Below are 6000 nucleotides of genomic sequence, written 5' to 3'. Positions count from 1 at the left end.
AATTGGTTTTCTGCTTCCACATCAAAGGTCCTTGGGACTAAACTTGGGTTATCAGATCTGGCAGCAGGCGCCCTTACCCACTGAGCCATGTCACTGGCCCGAACTATAATTGTTAAAGACATGAAAAAGAGTGGCCGCAACAGTACCTTTTCTTTTGCTTAGGTTTTTGTTAGTTTGTTTTGACAGGGTTTCTACAAAACCCTGGCTAGCCTGGAACTATGTAGACCAGGCTAGCCTCAAACTCAGAGATCCACCTGCCTCTGCCACCCAAGTCCTGCTATTAAAGGCATGGGTGACCATGCCTGTCCCTTTTAATGTTTTTAATAGTATACACCGGAAACTGTAGAGAACCATACACAGGAGAATGGATAAAGTTTGGTAGCCTGTAATCAGGAGACTTTGGAACAATGCAGGTGAAATTCACACAGAACCCTAAGTGAAGTAAACAGATGTGAAGAATATATACTTTTTTTGGGGTTTTTTTTTGGCCAAATCTTGAATGTCAGAAGTATGGATTGTGGCTCTGGGAGGTCACTTCATGGGTAAAACATTTATCAATAGGTCAGAACTTCAAATTCCTAACATATGCTGTGGGCGGTAGTGGCCTGCCTGTGATTCCAGATCTCAGGAGGCTGAGGCACTTGGAGCCTAGGGGCTCACTGACCCAAGAACTAATCTACTTGTTGAGTTCCAGGTTCAACAACTGTGATGGTTTGTTTATGCTCGGCCCAGGGAGTGGTATGATTAGAAGGTGTGGCCCTGTCGGAGTAGGTGTGTCATTGTGGGTGTGAGCTTAAGACCCTCATCCTAGCTGCCTGGAAGCCAGTATGTCTGCTAGCAGCCTTCAGATGAAGATGCAGAGCTCTCAGCTCTGCCTGCACCATGCCTGCCTGGATGCTGCCATGCTCCTGCCTTGATGATACTGGACCGAACTTCTGAACCTGTACGCCAGCCTCAATTAAATATCCTTATAAGAGTTGCCTTGGTCATGGTGTCTGTTCACAGCAGTAAAACCCTAACTAGATAACAACAGACCTTGTCTTGAAAAGTAGGGTGAAGAGGCATGGAGGAAGACAGATGCTGGCTTATGGGGATGCACACATAACCGAATGTGCACACACAACTGAACGTGGGAACAAGCGAGCAAAAAGCACGATAACAAAACAGGCTAGCACCGATCTTGTTTTTCCATGGTTCAGGCTGCATTGCTAGAGTGTAGCAGGCCGGTCATGCTGTCCCTCATCCCCCAGTTCAGTACTGGAGTGTTTGCTTTGTGCAGACAAAGATCTCCAGGTAACACAGGTGTCCTTTTTTTCTCCAAGCATGTATTAACTTAAAAAATATTTTAAAGAGAAAAGAAAAAACCTTTTCTCCCTAATGAGAGTTCCCTGGACTTACTACCAGAGAACTTGAGGGTAGGAGTGGGGGCTGAGACAGTTTAAAATCCAGTGGTATAGTGAACATACTTTGAGGATCACTGGAGAATTCCTTCAGCCTAGAGGACTTTTCCATAAGTGTAAAGTCAGATTATGTTACTCCATTCCCATCCCTCCCGAATTCACTTTAACCTCCTAACCTAGAGGGTCCACAGCAGAACCTGGCATCCAAGCCCCTCCATTGTCTCACCCAGACACCCTCCATGGCTTTTGTTGTTCAGTTTTTCAGGATAGGGTTTCTCTGTGTAGCCCTGGCTGTACAAAACCCTGGCTCTGTAGACCAGGTTGGCTTTGAACTCATAGAGATCCACCTGCCTCTGCTTCCCAAGCACTAGGGTTAAAGGCATTGCCACCACTCTGCTGTTCTCTGAGGTTTTAATGTTTTGTTTTTTTCCTCCTGGAAAGACAGGCCATATCTGTGAAGGGATGTCCCAGAACCTTCACCAAGACCAAGCATCAGGCTGCGGTCAGGTTTCTATGGGTTCTGTTTTATGGACAGGGTAACTATTCCAAGCAAGACTTGCTTTGCTCTAATGGAGAGGTTCTCAAACCTGTGGATCTCGACCCCTTTCACAAGGGTCACCTGAGACCATTGGAAAATACAGATATTTACAATTCATAACAGTAGCAAAAACACAAGGTAGTAGCAATGAAAATAATTTTACGGTCAGGTCACCACAACACGAGGAACTATATCAAAGAGTCGTAGCATTAGGAAGGTTGAGAACCTTATGAATCATAATGTACTATCTGATATGGCAGGATATCTGATATGCATGACCAACAAATTAAGAATCCCTGCACTAGAGTCCAGAGAGAAGGTAACCAGGATTTCCACTACAACCCTCTATAACTAGAGCATCACAAGACTCCAGGCAGTCCAATCACTGAAATAGGAAGGGCAAGTTGAGGTTGACACCGGGAGCCAAGATTACAGCCCCCATGCTCTCCGGTTCCTCTGACCTCTGCCTAGTGCCAATGAAAAGGCTGGTGAGAGGCTGGAGAGGGCTTAGTGGAGTTCAATCCCTGATATCCACATCGGGTGGGCCACATCCATCTGTAACTCCAGCCCCGGAGGATCTGATGCCTCAGCCCTCCAGCCGCACATAGACCTAAATGCAGGTGGAAGCCCCAGCAGCTGTCCTTGTTGTTTCCTATTGGTCCCATCCCTTGCTTGTTTCAGAGAACCAGGTAGATGACCTGGGGAAGACAGCAGGCACCCTGCCCAGCTTATCACAGGCCTGGTGCCCCCAACTTCTGCCAACAGCTGCTTTGTGGATGTAACTTGGGTTTCCTACTCACCAGGGATGGAGGCCTCAGTTTGGCAGAGAAAACCTTTGAACCCTCAAAGAAAAAAATATCTGTACCAGAAGTGAAGCTAAAGCGACCCTGGCCCCGACTGATTTCCTTTAAAAGATGTGTAATTATCTGTGTATGAACAAGTGTGCACACCCATCCAAGTATGTGGAAGTTAGAGGTCAATGCTGGGTGCCCTATCTAGTCCCTAAGTGGCTCACAGCAAAAGTCCTCAAAGAGGTGGATGGCTCTTCCTTGCAACCCCATCCTATGGCTGTGGTAAGATGCCACAGGAGGAGCTGTCAGAAATGGCGGTTCTTGTCAAAATGGTGGCACTGCAACATCTCAGTCTCCAGCCTTCACAGGAGTCTTCACAGGAGCTTCCCCTCATGAGCTGTCCATAGTGGCCACACTTTCCCTGCCTCATCCTACAGCCCTGGTGCAGGAACAGGACCTGTCCCACCCTGTCTCCAGCCTCCCCAGCAGCTGCACAGAGATGGTGCCTCAACCAAAACCCTCTGTGACTGGAAGGACTTTGAACCCTAACCCATGGGCCCAATACAGACAAAAGGAGCCACCAATTCCTGAATAGGAGAGCCTACCAATCACTGAGCTCCCCAAGCTCAGGACTTGAAATCTCACCAATCCTCAATCTAGAAATCTTGGCCCCTGAAAAGCTCCGCCTCCTAAGAAATCCTGTATAAGCCCCGCCCTTTGTCTAATTCCCTGCTGTCTGCTTCTGGGAACAGAGGGCTGCCACATCTGGATGCCTCCCTCCTCTTCCTGGACCCTCCAATAAATCTCTTTCATGAGACCTTCTACCTGTCATGACTCTCATCAGAAGAAGCCATGAAGCAATGAAGAGATGGGAAGGAGTGAGAAAGTGGAGCAGGGCTAAGGCTCCTGAGCTCCTGAGCTCTGCTGGAGACACTCTCCCCTGGGAGCTGCAATGCCTCTGCTGAGGAGGCTTTCCCTCAGAGCTGTGTGGTTCCTGGGCTTCCAAACCCAGGGAACCCTTCCAACCAAGTAAAGACACTTACACTCTAGTTTGCTTTCTATTGCTGTGAGAGAACACATGACCAAAAGCAACTTGAGGAGGGAAGGATTTATTTGGCTCACAGCTTACAGTCCACCATGAAGGGAAGTCAGGGCAGGAGCTGATGCAGAGGCTGTGGAAGAATGTGGCTTTTTGGTTTGCTCCTCTTGGCTTGCTCAGTTGCTTTCTCACAAAGCCTAGGACCACCTACCTGCCCAGGGGTGATACAGCCCCAGGTGGGCTGGGCCCTCCCACATCAACCGCTGACTAACCACAGATTAAGAAAATGTTCTACAGACGTGCCTCTTATCCCCCAAGTGGGGCTCCTTCCTCCCAGAGGACCCTGGCTGTGTCAAGTAGACAAGAGCAAAACGGCACACTGGGTGCCTTCCTCAGCGACTCTTCATCCCAGTTTTTTGAGACAGTCTCTCACTGAACCCAGAGTCTGCCAGTTCAGCTAGGTAAGCCACTGAGCCCCAGGGGTGTACTTGTCTCTACCTCCCCAGGATGACCACTGCAGGCCATTGATCTGAACTCTTCACGTGTATGATGGGGACTCAAGTTCAGGACTTTACAACATTAAGCCCTTTTTCCTAATGTGGGTGGAGGGGGCAGGGGGCAGGGGGCGTAGTTCTCTTGGAGGCCAGAGAGAGCGACCAATCCCCTAACGCCAGAGTTATGAATAACTGTGAGCTGGAACCTGAAATCTGGTTCTCTACAAGGGCAGTAAGAAAGCACTCAACTGCTAGTCACCTCTGCAGCTCCGAATGAGCCCCATTTCAGACAATTTTTGTTTATTTTATGTGTTTGGGTGTTTGCCTGAATGTACTTCTGAGCACCAAGTGCAAACAAACTCAGTACCGGCAGAGGCCAGGAGAGGGCATCACATCCCCTGGAACAGAAGTAAACGGACTATGAGCAGCCATGTGGATCCTCTGCAAGAGAGCAGCAAGTACTCAACCACTGAGCCAGCTCTCAACTCCCTCACAATAAATCACTCATCCTGAGAAGTCTGCGATAGCTGGAGAGTGAAGAGGCACCGTGTGAGAAATCCCAAGGAAGAGCTTTCTATCAGACGGGTGCAAAGAGCTGAGCGAAAAGATGTTTCAGACAAGCGTTGCTGAAAACCCTCCCCCCACCGCCGCAACACATGCACAAGGTCCTCTCAGTGCTGCTCCCCCCCGGGGGGGGGGGCGCAGTGGGCAGTCCTGCCTGGAGGCCAGTGCAGAGGGTGGGAATCTGAAAGAGGCGCTCCGGAGGACTGACAGGGCTGGAAAGTGCTGGCTCAACACGTGCTTCTCAGAAGCTTGTTTTTAAGTTGTTATCTGTTGGAAGCAGCTGTTCGGACCCCGCTGTCCGCGGAGACGGAGCAGTCAGCACCTGTATTCTATTAGGAGAACGGGGTCCCAGGAAGCTCTACTGCCTGGAGTTTGAGGGACGAAGCAGGAAACAAGCACTGGACTCAGGAGCGTGGCTCAGCAGTAAGAGTTTTCCTGGGACACAGGAGAACCGACGTTCAAAACCCGAACCGCCGAAGTGAATACATTTAAAGTCCGTCACCGTGGTTCAGGAAAAAAAAGTTTTTTCATGCGTTCTTAAACACGAGGCTTTTATATTTCCTTGATTTTATTATTAGGTCGTTAAATCTTTTGGAAAGGAAGCCTTAGATGAAACCTCAATTTCGGTTTTTACAAAGTAAAACTATTGCGTATAAACTGCGCGCAGTGGTGCACGGCTACAGTCCCAGTACGCGACAGGCTGGAGGAGAAGGTCCCGAGAATTTGAGATTAGCCTGGCATATATAGCAAGCACCAGTTGGGCATCATGGCAAAACTTTCTCAAACAAAAACCAGGATTGGGGAAGTGGCCTCGTTGGTAAGGGGCTTGTTGTGAGAACCTAGTTCAACTCCCAGAACTCACATTAGGAAAATAGGAAGGAAGGGAGGGAGGGAGGGAGGCAGGAAGGAAGGGAAGAAAGAGAAAGGAAAGAAAAAAAGAAAGCCAGGTGTGATAGTATTATTTTGTAATCCCAGAGCTGGAAGTGGGGAAATGAGACAGCTAGAAATACAGTGGGCTGACTCAGCTCCTCGCTCTGCCCCTCTCTGGCAGTGTGATACTGATTAAATTAACCTCTTATCTCCTCTCCTCTGTGAAATGGCATCTAAAAGCTTTCTCTGTTTGCCGGGGGGTGGGGTGGGGGGGTGGAGGGGAGGAACACTTGCAATCCCAGCT

Source organism: Rattus norvegicus, chromosome 8, assembly GCF_021556685.1.
Source record: "Rattus norvegicus strain SHRSP/BbbUtx chromosome 8, alternate assembly SHRSP_T2T, whole genome shotgun sequence".
Lineage (NCBI taxonomy): Eukaryota > Metazoa > Chordata > Mammalia > Rodentia > Muridae > Rattus > Rattus norvegicus.
The sequence above is the reverse complement of the archived record's forward strand: the minus strand, read 5'-3'. Positions refer to the sequence as shown.